At 40.6% G+C, this 17759-nt stretch overlaps 1 pseudogene; it reads left to right on the top strand.

The window, feature by feature from the left end:
* The first annotated feature begins 12087 nt into the window (after positions 1–12087).
* Positions 12088–13091, top strand: LOC132223565 (uncharacterized protein C4orf19-like; annotated as a pseudogene).
* Positions 13092–17759: the final 4668 nt, after the last annotated feature.

Genomic DNA, 17759 nt, shown 5'->3' with positions numbered 1-17759 from the left:
TTAACCTATGCCGCCATCTTGTTTCTCAATCGACTACATTGTCTTCTAATTCGGTCCTCAGCCTCTTCTAGTCTACTGTTTAAGACTTCCATTGTGTTCTTTATTGCAGCTCTGTCATTCTTCATTTCCTCTTGGTTCTTTTTCATGTTGGTGACATTCTCATTCAGCTCCTTATAATTCTCATTTAATTGTGTGTATTCGTCATCCAGATGTTTGTGCATCCTTATAAACATTACTCTGTATTATTTCTCGGACATGTTACTTGCCTCCATTTCATTTAACTCCCTTTCTGGTGATTTCTCATTTTCTTTTCTTTGGGGATTGATTTTTTTGTCTCCCCATTGTTTTCTGTACTTTCAATTGTTTCTGTGTCCTAGATCCAACTGCATAGCTACCCAGGTTCTTTTGGGGATGATGCTACTCATGTGATCTCTCAGGTCTCCTTGGCTTGGTAATCTAGCACAGCTCCCTACTTGAGCTATTTGGGTTCTCTTGATGTAGTTGGATCTTGAATTAGTTTCTTTTTTTTTAAAATTAAACCTTTATTGTTCAGATTATTACATTTGTTCCTCTTTTTTCCCCCCAAAACTCCCCTCCACCCAGTTCCCACCTCACCCTCTGCCCTTACTCCCCACCCACTGTCCTCATTCATAGGTGAGCATTTTTGTCCAGTCTCTTCCCACATCCCCCACACCCCTTTCCCCCCAAGAATAGTCAGTCCATTCCCTTTCTATGCCCCTGATTCTATTATAATCACCAGTTTATTCTGTTCATCAGATTATGTATTCCCTTGATTTTTAGATTCACTTGTTGATAGATGTGTATTTGTTGTTCATAATTTGCATCTTTACCTTCTTCTTCTTCTTCCTCTTCTTAAAGGATACTTTTCAGCATTTCATATAATACTGGTTTGGTGGTGATGAAGTCCTTTAGCTTTTTCTTATCTGTGAAGCTCTTTATCTGACCTTCAATTCTGAATGATAGCTTTGCTGGATAAAGTAATCTTGGTTGTAGGTTCTTGGCATTCATCACTTTGAATATTTCTTGCCACTCCCTTTTGGCCTGCATAGTTTCTGTTGAGAAATCAGCTGACAGTCGTATGGGTACTCCCTTGTATGGAACTGACTTTCTTTCTTTTGCTGCTTTTAAGAGTTGTCTTTTGCTCTTGGCATTTTATTTTTTTTTTAATTTTATTTTATTGCTTACAGTCTTACAAAGGACTCTTGGCATTTTAAATATGATGTGTCTTGGTGTGGTCCTCTTTGGATTCCTTTTGTTTGGGGTTCTCTGTGCTTTCTGGACTTGTAAGTCTATTTCTTTCACCAGGTAGGGGAAGTTTTCTGTCATTATTTCTTCGATAGGTTTTCAATATCTTGCTCTCTCTCTTCTTCTGGCACCCCTATAATTCGGATGTTGGTACGCTTGAAGCTGTCCCAGAGGCTCCTTACACTATCTTCATATTTTTGGATTCTTTTTTCATTTTGCTTTTCCGGTTGGGTGTTTTTTGCTTCTTCGTATTTCAAATCTTTGACTTGATTCTTGCGATCCTCTAGTCTGCTGTTGGGAGTCTGTATAATATTCTTTATTGCAGTCAGTGTATGCTTAATTTCTAGTTGGTCCTTTATCATAGCATCGAGGGTCTCACTAGATTTCTTGAGGTTCTCGCTACCTTTATCGGTGGTCTCACCAATCTTTTCGTGGGCCTTAATAAATTTATTGGTGGCTTCTAGACAGTTCTTGAAACACCTTAAAAGTGTCGTTTTGAACTCTATATCCAGCAGTTTGCTTTCCTCCATTTCTGTCATTTGTGTCCTGTTTCTTTGTCTCTGCATTTTTTTATGGTTTCTTGGTGCACCCCCTTGTGGTCTTTGTGCACAGTCTTGTTGTAGTTAAGCCTTGACTGTTGTAGGTAACACTGTGGGGGATTTGACCTCCAGGTCTATTGGCTGTGAGAATCAGCTGTGTCTGTAGTGGGAGAACTTCTGTCCTGATCTCTAGGGAGATGCTAATCTATCCTCTGCCTGAGGCTATCCAGCAAATGCCTGCGTGCAAGGCTTGGGTGGGGCGAGTCCCAGGGGATCAACAGGGCAGGTGGAGCAAGCAGTTATGGCTGCTCTCAGTCCTGCCTTCAGAGGCTCTGCTTCTCAGTGTCCTGGCAATTGCTGCAAGTACCTTGGAGAGAAAGCTGCCCTCGAGTTCCGACCGATGCCAGACAGTCCCACTTCTCCCGTTTGTGTCTGGGTCCCCAGAGACTTGCCCAGAACTGGAGCTCAGAGCCTGAGACTTCCTCCCGATTGAAAAAGACAACCGCACCCTCAGCCACCAGCCTGCTCCGCATGCATCTCCGCACCTTAGTATTTTACTTCCGCACCGCACCTCCTCTGAGTCTCGGTATGCTTTTCTCTTTCCTTCTAGTTGTAGAATTTCCACTCAGCCAGCCTTCCTGTGGTTCTGGGTGATGTCCGTTCCATCTTTTAGTTGTATTTTTGAAGTGGTTGTGAGAGGCAGCAATCTCTGGTGTTTACCTATGCCACCATCTTGGTTTCTCCCGAATGTTAGTTTCTTATTCGAGTATGAAGTCTTGTCATGGGTTAACAATGTGACTCACTCCCACCTTTGTTGTGTAAGCTGTTTTGGATGTGATTGTGGTTCCGGTTCTTGTGGAAATGATTGTCAGAGATCTCATTGCTATGTGCTCACTGTGGGTTCACCGAGTCTATGGCCTGGGAGGAAGGAGTCTTAGGGTCTGAGGCTCAGGAACTGTGACTTCAGCCAGTGTTGTGTGACTCTTGCTGGATTAGAGTCACTCTGAAACTCACTATAAGGGGCCCTGAGCTCATGACAGTGGGCAGCGGGTGTCTTGTAGTCTGTGGTTGAGGCAGTGGGACTCTGGCCAAAGTGATTTCCTTCTCTGAATCATGAAGGGTTTCAGGATTCAGCAACAGTCTGTCCAGAGGTAGGTAGCTTGGAGGGGAATGTTGTGGATCCTACTGAGGGAGCTGTGTGCCTTTGATTCGAGAGGTACATGCCCAATGGCTGCACACAAAGGGGCCCAAGAGTTGTCTGCAACGGGTGTGTTCTTGTGGGGCCCACACGCTGGATTGGAGTGATTGTGGTGCACCACTGCCCCCATGGAAGGAGAAGCCCCAATTTCTGCTTTGGGGGCTGTGTGCCCTTCTTTGTATATGGATGCCCAATGGCTGCTTACAGAGGAGCCCAGGAGCTGTCTTCTGGGGCAGTGGGCTCAATGGGCCTTGTGTTGGTGTGGCGCTACTGCGGAGACTGGATGCCAGCCGTCGTGGTTATACCTTGCAGTGACTCAGAAAAGCACCCAGGGGCCACCTGCGAGGACAGTAGACTCAGGGGGCTTGTGCACTGGATCGGTGCAACTGCAGCGACTAGATGTTGCCAGCTGAGGAGGAGGAAGTCTGAGTTTCTGCTGCCGGGTCCTTGAGCTCTTGGTTGGATATGAGTGCACCTAGTGTCAGCTCACAGAGGCACCCAGGAATTGCCTGCTGGGGTGGTGGCCTCAGGGGGTCTGTCTGCTGAAACTACATGACTTCAGTGTCTGTGGCTATGCAGCCAGGAAGGGGGAAGTCCAAATTTTTACTGCCACCGCTGTACACCCTTGTTTGGATATAAGCACCTCCAGCAAGGGCTCAAGGAGGCTCCCAGGAGTCGCCTATAGGGGCAGCAGGCTCAGTAAGCCTGCATGGTGGAAAAGCACAACTGCGGTGTCCAGAAGTCAGCAGCCAGGGAGGGGCGTTGTCCCCATTTTTGCTGCCTTGTGCCCTTGGTTGAAATTGTGAGTGCCAAGACGGGGCTAACAGAGCCACCCAGGCACTGTCTGTCAGGATGGTGGGGCTCAGGAGGCCTGTGCTCTGAAAAGGTGCAACTGTGGTGTCCAGAGTTCTGCAGCTGCGGGGTGGGAAGACTCAGTTTTTGCTGCTGCACCCATGGCTGCATACATGCGCACCCAGTGGCGGCTCCCAGGAGTACCCATGGTGCGTTTGCCAGTGTGGTGTATTGAAGCACTCTGATGGGCCCTGGCACTGAAGCCGCACCATTGAGGTGTCTGTGGGAAGGTATCCAGGAAGAGGGAATTCAGAATTTCTACTGCTACGGCTGTATGCCCTTGCATGAATATGAACACACACAGCCGAGCCTCAAGGAGGCACCCAGGAGCCACCTGTGGTGCGGTGGGCTCTGGAGGCCTGCACGCTGGAAAAACACGACTGTGGTGTCCAGAGTTCTGCAGCTGTGGAGTGGGAAGACTCAGTTTTGCTGCTGTATCTGTGGTTGGATACGCAGGCGCACAGTGGTGGCTCACAGGGGCACCCACCGTGCATTTACCAGCGCAGTGCACTGATGCACTCTGAGGGGCCCTGGCACTGAAGTCCTGCAACTGAGGTGTCTATGGGATGGTATCCAGAAAGAGGGAATTCAGAATTTCTACTGCCGGGGCAGTGTGTCCTGTTTGTATAAGATCACACCCAGTGTGGGCTCACAGTGGCACCCAAGAGCTGCTGTGGAGCAGTGGCCTCAGGAGGCCTGCACACTGGAAATGCGTGACTGTGGTGTCTGGAAGTCTGTCGCTGTGGGGATGGGAAGTCACACTTACTGCTGCAGGAACAGTGCACCTTTGGAGGTGGAGGTCCTAGGGTCTGCAGGTCTGTGGGTGGGGCAGCAGGATTTTGGCTGGAGTGGATACTGGGTCGCAAGCAGTGTCCCAGGCTTGTCTGGGTGGTGATGTTGATGAGTTACTAGAAGAGGCCGCTGTCCCCTTCAAGATGGTGTGGGCTCCGTGCCTGAGTCCCACAGCCCGGGGAGTGTCTGCAGCGGTGGTAGGTTCTCACTGTCTAGGAGAGCCTGGTCTGCCAGGCCCTGCTACTCCTGCCAGATTTAAGTGTTCCTCACTCTCACACACATACCACACACACACACACACACACACACACACACACACACACACACTCTCATTTCACTTCCTTACTCACATCCTCTCCCTCACCTCCATCCTGCCAGCTGCCATCTTCGAGGACTAAAATATATATTCTTTTTTTCTGATTTTAACAATTCTTAAATCAGGATGAACCTTATGTTTAACGGTAGGACATAGTTTAATTGACAGAGTTTTTAATTTCCTGTTAGTCCATAAAATAATGGTGTAATCAATGGCATCTTTAGACTGATGTTACTGTGAGCAAGTAACTCCTATAAATTCTAAAGACTCCATCTCATGACCCAGAAATTCCACTTCTGTGTATTTAACCTAAGAATGAAAAAAACACCAATTTTAAAAAATATATATTTTTTTATTTCAGAGATAAGGGAGAGGGGGAGAGAGGGATAGAAACATCAATGATGAAAGAGAATCATTGATCAACTGCCTCCTGCATGCCCCACAATGGGAACCAAGCCCGCAACCTGGGCATGTGACCTGACCAGGAATCAAATTGTAACCTCCTCATTCATAGGTCGAAGATCAACCACTGAGCTACACTGGACAGGCCAAAAAAAACACTAATTTGAAAAGATAAATGCACCCCTATGTTCATTGCAGCATTATTTACAATAATCACGATTTGGAAGAAACCTAAGTGTCCATCTATAGACAATTAGATAAAGAAGCGTGGTACATATATACAATAGGATATTACTTAGCCATAGAAAAGAAGAAATATTACCATTTTCAATAATATGGATGAACCTATAGGGTATTATGATAAGGGAAATAAATCAAAGACAGAAAAAATAGCATACGATTTTACTTATATGTGTAATCTAAAGAATAAAACAAAATAATAAAGAAAACAGAGATTCATAGATATAGAGAACAAACTATTGCCAGATGGGTCAGGGAATGGGTGACTGGGTGAAAAAGATGAAGGGATTAAGAAGTACAAATTGGCAGTTACAAAATAGTCACAGCGATGTAAACTACAGCATAGAAAATATAGTCAATAATATTGTAATAACTATATATAGTGCCAGATGATTACTAGAGTTATCAGGGAATCACTTTGTAAATTATATGTCTAACCATTTTTCTGTATACCTGAAAGTAATATAGACTAATATTGAATGTCAACTGTGATTTAAAAATAAATGTAATTTAATTTAAAAAATCATGACAAAAATAAAAATAAATTACATAAATTTTTGTTAACTAGTCAAATGAAAAATAAGGTGTCAAAATTACCCTATGGTTTAAATTGTGAACAAAAGACTACACATTAGATACTTTATCTCTAAATACTGACCTATCTGTTTTGGTTCCTACCAGAATTACCTAAATCACATTTTGTCTCCTCTTACCTGAAATATTTTATCTTGAAATAACTTTCTCTTTGGTTCCTACTTCTAGCTTCTATCTTCAATAGTACCTCTGAGAAATTCTATCTATAGAAAGGTTTTCCTATTCTCCTATCATTTCTCTATACAGAAACTTTACTACCATACACTATTCTAAAAACTTTATATATATTAACTCACTTAACCATAATAAATTACTCCTTTGTCTCCATTTAAAAGATGACAAAACCAATGCCCAGAGAGGCTAAGTAGTGTTCCCAAGATATCATAGTTGCTAAGTGGTGAAGCTTGGGTAAAAACCCAAGAAGTCTGGCTCCAAAACTTATTTTCCTAATGAATAAAAAATAAAACGCAGACACCTAAACCTGAAAATATCTTCCTCTACGTTCAAATCATACTCAGTTCTCACCTGATCCTAGAGGCCTCCATAAATATTAGTAAGATCAGCCATATTAAGCAATGTTCCCCAAGCCATTCAGAAACTTAACTGTAAAGCAAAAACTCCTGGGATAGAACGATTTTTTCCCTCACAACTGCTGTTGTAGAGTTCTTTCTATTCTACAAACTATTCTAGATTATACCAGTGATAGTGTTACAAAATCAACAGGATTAGGTTCAGGAAAGAGAGAGAAAATAGAAGGAAATGGTGAAAATAATGAAGTGGGAAGGGCAATTCCACTTTCCACTCTCCTGTGCCCTAGAATTTTGACTTCCTTAGGAAATTTTCAGGCAGGGTCAGAAGCCAGCAACCTTTTGGGAAAAGGGCCATAAAATCTGTGCTTGAGCATAGTCGATCTGCAATAAACATAATGGCACTATTACAACTAGTCATTATTTACTCTAATTGTACCATGCAAAAATAATTGATGATAAAACAAAGTTCACAGCACTTGCCCCATTATACTCTTTTTAATTTACACTTTCCATTTGGTCCCCCAATGTGTAGCTAGCCCATGGCTGTCTTCCACTCCTAGCTCCTCGAGGCTTTTTGCAAAAGATAGTCCAGTCTCACCTGGCTGGTGTGGCTCAGTGGTTGAGCATCAACCCATGAACCCAGGAGGTCAGGGCTCGGCTTGAATCCCTGTCAGGGCACATACCCAGGTTGCGGACCCAGTAGGGGCATGCAGGAGGCAGTGGATCAATGGTTCTTTCTCACCATTGATGTTTCTGTCTCTCTCTCTTCCTCTCTCTGAAATCAATAAAAATATTTTTTTAATAAAAGATAGTCCAGTCTCCCCTAACAGGGTGTAATGGAGGACCCTGTCACACTCACCTGACACAGTTAGTAGTGTGTGTTCATGGTGGAAAGGAAAACCTCATGGTTGACACTTATGGTCATTCCCTGAAGGAGAATGGACAGTCCTGGGGTCTAAGACATCCAGCCTTTTATATTATAGGGGAATTAATTTGCATAGCAAGTGCTGCAACATGACTTTTCATATTCTTTCTGCTTTCACATCTTCACAGGGCTAAGAAGTAAGAAGGAAGCAACCCTTCCCTGGGAAATGGGAAGGAGGGACAGGTCATAGATTCAGTAGTTTCTGCTCATGACCACTCATAACAAGTGACTTTCAAAACTTCTTAAGGTGTTATTCTTTGTCCTTGGCCATGTAGACATGATAGAGCTTGAGCCAGTTTCTTGAAAGTGGATAATAGCATTTTGTGCTTCAGATTTATGTGAACTGATCTCACAAGGAAAAAAAAAAAAGAACCAGCTTCACCATTCCTTACAGCCTTTCTCAATAAGCAGACTGTATCAAGGTATTTCTGATGAGAGCACATTTAGTCACCTATATCAATTTTGATAAAGAAGGAAAAACTGGGCATTGTAATCTCTGCAAGCAGCTTATACTATTTTCAGCCCTGGTCAAGTACTCTTCACAACCTTCTTTCTATAATGTTACCTAATAAATAGAGGCCTTGGAAGACCAGCTCCAGAGAAAATTTCTAGAACTCTTTCAGCAGAGAAGAATTTAGTGGTCATTTCACATATAAATAAAAGGAAATGAAGGCTTTTCTCCTCTACCTATTTCTGTACTATATTCCTCTTCTTTTTTCTTAGAATGGAGACCCTCCCTCTGTAACATACATGTGTATATATGCACACACATGTACACACACACACACACACACACACACACACACACACTTTAGCCAAATTCTAGGGAACCTATTTCTAGTGGCATGTCTAAAAGTTGATCCCTTTTATCTATTTGCAGTAAGTCTTCACTTTTCTTTCCTGTCTGTATTGATAAGTTCCTCTCTAGTTTGGTCTTCTGCCGATAGTTTTGACCTGCGGCCATTTGACAAGATACAGCATCCATTTATGATTAAAACACTCAATAAATAATAAAATTGATATAGGAAGAAAGTGTTTCAACAAAATAAATTCCATGTATACAAACCCTGAGCTAACATACATACTCAATAGTGAAAAACTGATAATTCATTCTCCAAGATCAGGAACAAGACAAGGATGTCCACTCACACCACTCTTATTCAACATAGCACTGCTGGAAGTCCTAGCCAGAGCAACCAGGCAAAGTAAATAAATGCCATCTAAATTTGGAATAAACAAGGGATCCTGTCATTATTTAACAATGATATGATACTTTATATAGAAAACCCTAAAGACTCCACAAAAATATTAGAAACAATAAACAAATACAGCAATGTTTCAGGATTCCAAATCAATGTACAAAAGTCTGTTGCATTACTATACACTAACAATGAAATATCAGAAGGAGAAGTAAAGAAAACAATCCCATTTACAAACACAATGAAAAATAAAATACTTGGTAATAAACTTTACAAAGAAGGTAAAAGACCTCTGAACTAAAAACTACAAGACACTGTTGAAAGAAATTGAAGAAGACATAAAGACATGGAAAGATATCCCATATTCATATGTTGGTAGAATTAAAATTGTTAAAATATCCATATTACCTACAGCAGTATACAAATTTAATGCAACTCCTATCAAAATTTCAATGGAATTTTTCACAGAAATAGAAAAAATGTCTCAAATTTGTATGAGCCACAAAAGACCTCAAATAGCTATACCAATCCTGAGAAAAAAAAGAACAATGCCAGAAGTATCACACTACTTGACTTCAAGCTATACTAAAAAGCTGCAGTAATCAAAACAGTATGGAATTGGCAGAAGAACAGAAACACAGGCCACTGGAACATGATTGAAAGCCCAGAAGTAAGCCCATACATATATGAGCGACTAATTTTTGACAATGGGGCCAAAAACATACAATGGAGAAAGGAAAAGTTCTTCTATTACTGGTGTTGAGAAAACTGAAAAATCACATGCAAAAGAATGAAACTAGACTTCTATCTAACACCATGTTCAAAAAAATAACTCAAAATGGATTAAAGACTTGAATATGAGATCTGAAACAATAAAATACAAAGAAGGAAATGTAGGCACTGAACTCATGGTCATTGGTGTCAGAATGGGTTTTTGTGAACTTGACCCCAAAGAGAAGGGATGTAAAAGAAAAATAAACAATTGGGACTACATCAAACTAAAAATCTTCTACATAACAAAAGAAGCCATCAACAAAACAAAAAGCAACCAACAAAATGATATTGCAAACAATACCTCTGGTAAGGGACTAATATACAAAATACAAAATAAAGAACTCACACAACTAAAAAAACAATAAAAAAACAAACAATTTGATTTAAAAACGGGGAGAGGACCTGAATAGACACGTTCCCGAGGAGATACACAGATGGCCAACAGATATTTGAAAAGATGCTCAACATCACTAGATTTAAGGGAAATACAAATAGAAATTACAGTGAAATGCCACTTCACACCTCTTAGAATAGCTATTATCCAATAAATAAGTGTTGGAGAGGATGTGGAGAAGAGGGAACCCCAATATACTGCTGGTGAGAATGTAAACTAGTACAGCCACTATGGAAAACAATGGAGGTTCCTCAAAAATTAAGATAGGAGCTACCAACAATCCCTCTTCTGGGTGTCTACCTGAAAATTTTGATAACATTTATTTATAAAGGTAATGTACACCAATGTTCATTGCAACATTAATCACTTAATGAGACTTTCAAGGATCTGAGTAAGAATTTCAAAGATATGAAAAAGAACCAGTCAGAAATTAAGCATACATTAACTGAAATAAAGAATAATTTACAGGGATTCAACATTAAAGTAGAGGATTCCAAGAATCAAATCAACAATTTGGAATATGAGGAAGCAAAAAACACCCAATAAGAAGAGAAAAAAGAAAAAAGAATCCAAAAATATAAAAATAGAGTAAGGAGCATCTGGGACAACTTTAAGTGTACCAACATTTGCATTATGGAGGTATCAGAAGAAGAAGAGAGAGAGCAAGATATTGAAAACCTATTTGAAGAAATAATGACAGAAAACTTCCCATACCTGGTGAAAGAAATAGGTTTACAAATCCAGGAAGTGCATAGAGTCCCAAATAAGAGGAACCCAGAGAGGCCTACACCAAGACATCATAATTAAAATGCCAAGAGCAAAAGACAAAGAAAGAATCTTAAAAGCAGCAAGAGAAAGAAACCCAGTTACCTACAAGGGAATACCCATACGACTGTCAGCTGATTTCTCAACAGAAACTTTGCAGGCCAGAAGGGAGTGGCAAGAAATATTCAAAGTGATGAATACCAAGAACCTACAACCAAGATTACTTTATCCAGCAAAGCTATCATTCAGAACGGAAGGTCAGATAAAGAGCTTCACAGATAAGAAAAAGCTAAAGGAGTTCATCACCACCAAACCAGTATTATATGAAATGCTGAAAGGTATCCTTTAAGAAGAGGAGGAAGAAAAAAAAGGTAAAGATACAAATTATGAACAACAAATATGCATCTATCAACAAGTGAATCTAAGAATCAAGTGAATAAATAATCTGGTGATCATAATAGAATCAGGGACATAGAAAGGGAATGGACTGACTATTCTTGGGGGGGAAAGGGGTGTGGGAGATGCGGAAAGAGACTGGACAAAAATCGTGCACCTATGGATGAGGACAGTGGGTGGGGAGTGAGAGCGGAGGGTGGGACAGGAGGGGAGTTATGGGGGGGAAAAAGAGGAACAAATGTAATAATCTGAACAATAAAGATTTAATTAAAAAAATTAAAAAAAAATAAAATGCCAAAAGTTAAAGACAAAGAGAGAATCTTAAAAGCATCAAGAGAAAAGCAGTTGGTTACCTACAAAGGAGAACCCATATGACTGTCAGCTGATTTCTCAACAGAAACTTTGCAGGCCAGAAGGGAGTAGCAATAAATATTCAAAGTCATGAATAGCAAGGACCTACAACCAAGATTACTCTACCCAGCAAAGTTCTCATTTAGAATTGAAGGTCAGTTAAAGAGCTTCACAGAGAAGAGAAAGCTAAAGGAGTTCATCAACACCAAATCATTATTACATGAAATGTTGAAGGGTATTCTTTAAGAAGAGGAAGGAGGAGTAGAAAGAGGAGGAGGAGGAGGAGAAAGATAAAACATATGAACAATAAAATGGCAATAAATACATATCTATCAGCAATTGAATCTAAAAAGAAAAATAAATGAACAAGAAATATAATGTACAGAATAAACTGATGAATGAAATAGAACCAGAGCTACCAGGTCCATGGGCTTTGGGCACTGCTGAGTGTCTCCCCCCTCCCCCCACCCCCCCACCCCCCCTCCAAAGCCATGAGTGCCCAGAGCCCAACACCACCAACCAGCCCCAGGAAGAGAAGTTAAACTTCTAGAGAAATCTAATGGATAATCTTCACAACAGATAATACAAAAAATAATCCAGATGGGGTGCAGGTGCTATAAAATGATACAAAACTATCTCTTTGATCCAGTTCAAGTGCCTTCCCCTGGCTATGTCAACGAAGTAAACAGCTGCAAGTTAGACGAAGAGGGTACTGTTAAATTAAAAGGCAAACAGAGTGGCGAAGTCCTAGTACGAAAAAAATGACCTTCGGAGTGGGGCTTGAGGAGGACTGTGAGCAGAAGCAGAAGAGCTGGACCGCAGGAGCCCTGCTGACCTCACCAGGGACTACAACCCCAAAGGGACAGAGGAGGGGGACACTGTGAGGAGAAGACTGGTGGTGCCATCAATGGCATTGGGCCTGCTGCGGCTCTGCAGCCCACTGGGTATCCTAGGCCCCACCAGGTTGGCATGGGTTCCTGGACCAGTACTGTGAACAGCATACACCCAACTCAACCCTTCCTCAAAAGAGGGGCTGTGGGCTGCAGGCCTCCGAAGAGACCTGAGTCATCCGAAATGGAGAGGGCAGAATGTCCTGCTGTGGAAGTACCAGACTATGTTCTCCAGATACCAGCCCCAGATTATCCTCAACACTGGGGTTTAGTTGGCGACAACGTGGATCACGAAGAAAAAGATTATCTTTTCAAGAGCTATCCTGAGGAGGACCTTCCTCCCCTCAGAGGAAATGTGCCCTGGCTTGCAGGAACAGGGTTTGAACATGCCCTTCCCCAGGAAGAGAAGCTGGGATTCATTAAATGAGGCTGTGTCCACAGAAGTCCTGGGTATCTATTTTAAGGAATAGGACCCCGCCCAGGACATGCCTGTGGCTGTTTTGAGAACTGGATGGGAGGATGCCCATGGCTGCACTGGAGATAGGAGTGGGGAGTAGGAGAATGAGGACACAGAGGTGGAGGAAATTCTGGTGGCTTTAGAAGTGGCTACTGCAGAAGTTGTGGATAAGGTGGATAAGAGGAGGGAATTTGTGCATACAAATGAGTGACTTTGAGCATGTTTTCATATATCTCTTTGCCTTGTGTATGTCCTCTTTCTAAAAGTGTCTATTTAGGTCCTTTGCCCATTTTTTGATTGTTTATCTTCATTTTGTTAAGTTGTATGAGTTCCTTGTAAATGTTGGGAGATTAAACCCTTATTGGAGATAACATTGGCAAATATGTTGTCCCATGCAGTGGGCTTTCTTGTTGTTTTGATTATGGTTTCTTTTGCTGTGCAGAAGCTTTTTATTTTGATGTAGTCCCATTTCTTTATTTTCTCCTTAGTAGTTTCCATTGCCCTAGGAGCTGTATTGGTGAAGATACTGCTATGACAAATGTCTGGTATTTTGCTGCTTATGGACTCTTCTAAGATTTTTATGGTTTCCTGTTTGCTGGAAGTTAACTGTCTACACTAGCCGTGGGAAAACTATGGTCCGTGGTCCGGATCCAGCCCATTTGAAATGAATAAAACTAAAAAAAAAAAAGACCGTACCCTTTTATGTAATGATGTTTACTTTGAATTTATATTAGTTCACACAAACACTCCATGCATGCTTTTGTTCCGGCCCTCCGGTCCAGTTTAAGAACCCATTGTGGCCCTCGAGTCAAAAAGTTTGCCCACCCCAGGTCTACACCATTGTCTACACTATCATGAAAGTGCAACAGGGAACTCAGAAGGCTGATGGACCTTGAGCATTGGCAAGGGCTAAAAGTTATGCACCGTTTGTTCTGTTGAGACAATGGTGGCTCAAGCAATTTCCTAACCTAATAGTCTCAAAGTAAATCTCTAAAAGTAATATTTATTGACCTTTAAGATAGTCTGTCTGCTACCGGATTGCCTGCCTGACAAAGGGCAAGATGTGTATTCTAAAATTGAATAAAAGCTAACAGGGCGTTGGCCCCCGGTGGAGCCTTTCCACTAGAGAAGGGTTTTCTGCCTGGCCCCCCATGATTTCAAATTCATATTTCTTGTCTAGTGTCTTCATTTGTGTGCGGCCCTTCTCCAGATCCTGAACCCTAGCCATGCTGGTTGCGGCTTTTACACCCATTTTACATTTAAGTCCTTTAAACATTTTGAGTTCATTTTTGTGTATGGTGTAAGTTAGTGTTCTACTTTCTTTCTTTTTTTTTTTTTTGCATGTATCTGGCCAATTTTCCCAGCACCATTTATTGAAGAGACTGTCTTGACTCCATTGTATGCTCTTGCCTCCTTTGTCAAATGTTAATAGAACACAAAGGCTTTGGTTGATCTCTGGGTTCTCTGTTCTGTTCCATTGGTCTATGTATCTGTTCTTGTGCCAGTACCAGGAAGTTTTTGAGAACAGTGGCTTGTCATATAGCTTGATGTTCTTCTTTTTCAGGATTGCTGCAGCTAATCAGGGTCTTTTTTTATTCCATATGAATTTTTGGAGAGTTTGTACTAGGTCTGTGAAATATTCCTTTGGTATCTTAATGGAGATTGCATTGAATCTATAGATTGCTTTGGGTAGTATCGACATTTTAATGATGTTGATTACACAAATCCATGAACATGGTATATTCTTCCATTTGTTTATATCTTCCTTTATCTCTTTTATCAATGTCTGGTAGTTTTCCGAGTACAGGTCATTTACCTCCTTAGTTAAGCTTATTCCTAGGTATCTTAATTTTTTTTTATTGCAGTGGTAAATATGATTATTTTTTTAGTTTCTCTTTCTGTGATTTATTATTGGTGTATAAAAAGGCCATAGATTTCTGGGTGTTAATTTTGTATCCTGCTATATTACTGAATTTATTTTTTAAGTCTAGTAGTTTTTTGATGCTGTCTTTGGGGTTTTCTGTGTACAATTTCATGTCATCTGCAAATAATGACAGTTTTACTTCTTCTTTTTCAATTTTGATGCCTTTTATTTCTTCTTCTTGTCTTATCACTCTGGCTAGTACTTCCAGTACTATGTGGAACAGGAGTGGCGGTAGTGGGCATCCTGTCATGTTCCTCATCTTAACGGAAATTGTTTTAGTTTTTTCCCATTGAGTATGATGTCGCCTGTAGGTTTGCCTTATAGAACCTTTATCATGTTGAAATATGCTCCCTCTATTCCCACTTTCCTGAGAGTTTTTAACAAAAATGGGTGCTGGAACTCTCCAAAAATTCATCTGGAATAAAAAAGGGCTCTGATTAGCTGCAGCAATTTTGAGAAAGTTAACAAAGTTGGAGGGATCACAATACCAGATATCAAGCTATCCGAATATAAAAACTGCCTGGTTTTGGCACAAAAACAGACATATAGACCAATGGAATGGAATAGAGAACCCAGAAATTAACCCAAGCCATTTTGCTCAATTAATATTTGACAAAGGAGCAAGAGCATACAATGGAGTCAAGACAGTCTCTTCAATAAATGGTGTTGGGAAAATTGGACAGATAGAGGGAAAAAATAAAAAATAAAACTAGACCACCAACTTACACCATACACAAAAATAAACTCAAAATGGATAAAGGACTCAGAAGTAAAATGTGAAACCTAAAAATCCTAGAAGAAGCCATAAGCAGCAAACTAGCTGACATTTGTCATAGCAACATCATTACCAATATAACTCCTAGGGCAAAAGAAACTAAAGAGAAAATAAGCAAATGGGACTACACAAAAATAAAAAGCTTCTACACAGCAAAAGAAACTATCCACAATACAACAAGAAAGCCCACTGCATGGGAGAACATATTTACCAATGTTATCACCGATAAGGGTTTAATCTCCAACATTTATAGGGAACTCATATAAGTTCACAAAAGGAAGATAAACAATCCAATAAAAAAATAGGCAAAGGATCTAAATAGACACTTTTAGAAAGAGGACATACAGAAAGCCAAGAGACATGAAAACATGCTCAAAGTCACTAATCATCCAAGAGATGTAAATCAAAACAAAAATGAGGTATCATCTCACACCTGTAAGATTGGCTATCATCAACAAATCAACAAAGGACAAATGCTGGCAAGGATGCGTAGAAAATGAAACCCTCTTGCACTGCTGGTGGGAATGCAGACTGGTTCAGCCACTGTGGAGAACAGTATGGCGTTTCCTCAAAAAATTAAAAATGGGACTCCCATTTGACCCAGTGATCCCACTTCTAGGAATATATCCCAAGAAAACGGAAACACCTTCAGAAAGGATATATCCACCCCTATGTTCACAGCAGCACAATTTACAATAGCTAAGATTTGGCAACAACCTAAGTGCCCATAGCAGAGGAGTGGATTAGAAAACTGTAGTACAGCTACACAATGGAATACTACGCTGCTGTAAAAAGGAAGGAATTCGTACCATTTTCAGCAGCTTGGGTGGAACTGGAGAGCATTATGCTAGGTAAAATAAGTCTGTCAGAGAAAGTTAAATATCACATCATCTCACTCATTTGTGGAATATAATGAACAACATAAACCAATGAACAAAAATAGAACCAGAGTCATAAAAGCATTGAACAGACTGTCCAACATCTGAGGGACTGCAGGGGTTAGGGGGTAAGAGATCAACCAAAGGACTTGTATGCATGTATATGAGCATAACCAATGGACACAGATTGGAGGGGTGAGGACATGTGCTGGGTGCTGAGGGTGGCTGAGGAGATATCAATGGGGAAAAAAGGAGACTTGTGTTAAACAATGAAGAATTTAGCCCTAACTGGTTTGGCTCAGCCGATAGAGCGTTGGCCTGCGGACTCAAGGGTCCCAGGTTCGATTCCAGTCAAGGGCATGTGCCTTGGTTGCGGGCACATCCCCAGTGGGGAGTGTGCAGGAGGCAGCTGGTCGATGTTTCTCTCTCATCGATGTTTCTAACTCTCTATCCCTCTCCCTTCCTCTCTGTAAAAAAATCAATAAAATATATTAAAAAAAAAAACAATGAAGAATTTAAATTAAAAAAAGAAAACAACCAAGAAAAAAATGGGTGTTGGATTTTGCTGAGTGCTTTCTCTGAGTCTATTGATATGATCATATGATTTTTGTCTTTCAATTTTTTATGTGATGTATCATGTTTATTTTTTTTTTTTGCAAATATTGTACCAGCCTTGCATCCCTGGAATAAATCCCACTTGATCATGGTGTATGATCTTTTTAATATATTGCTGGATGCGATTTGCTAATATTTTGTTGAGGATTTTAGGATCTATGTTCATCAGGGATATTGGCCTATAATTCCCTTTCTTTGTAATGTCTTTATCTGGTTTTGGAATTAGGATAATGCTGGCCTCATAAAAAGAGTTTGGAAGTGTTCCTTCCTTTTGCATTTTCTGATATAGTTTGTGGAATATAGGTGTTAGTCCTTCTTTGAATGTTTGGTAAAACTCCCCTGTGAAGCCATTGGACCCAAGCTTTTGTTTGCTATGAGTTTTTTGATTACTGTTCTCTATTTCATCAGTTGTTATTGGCCTATTCAGGTTTTTTTATTATTCCTGATTCAGTTTTGGGAGATTGTATTTTTCTAGGAATTTCTCTATTTCACCCACGTTGTCCAGCTTGTTGGCATATAGTTGTTCATAATATTTTCTTACAATCATTTGTATTTCTGTGGTGTCAGTTACTCCTCAACTTTTGTTCCTAATTTTATTTATTTCGGTCCTCTCTCTTTGTTTCTTGATGAGTATAACTAATGGTTTATCAATTTTTTTTTAATCCTTTCAAAGAACCAGCCCTTTGG

The sequence above is a fragment of the Myotis daubentonii genome, chromosome X (genome assembly GCF_963259705.1).
Source record: "Myotis daubentonii chromosome X, mMyoDau2.1, whole genome shotgun sequence".
Taxonomy (NCBI): Eukaryota; Metazoa; Chordata; class Mammalia; order Chiroptera; family Vespertilionidae; genus Myotis; species Myotis daubentonii.
Note: the sequence above shows the minus strand (reverse complement) of the source record. Positions and strands in the feature narration are given on the sequence as shown.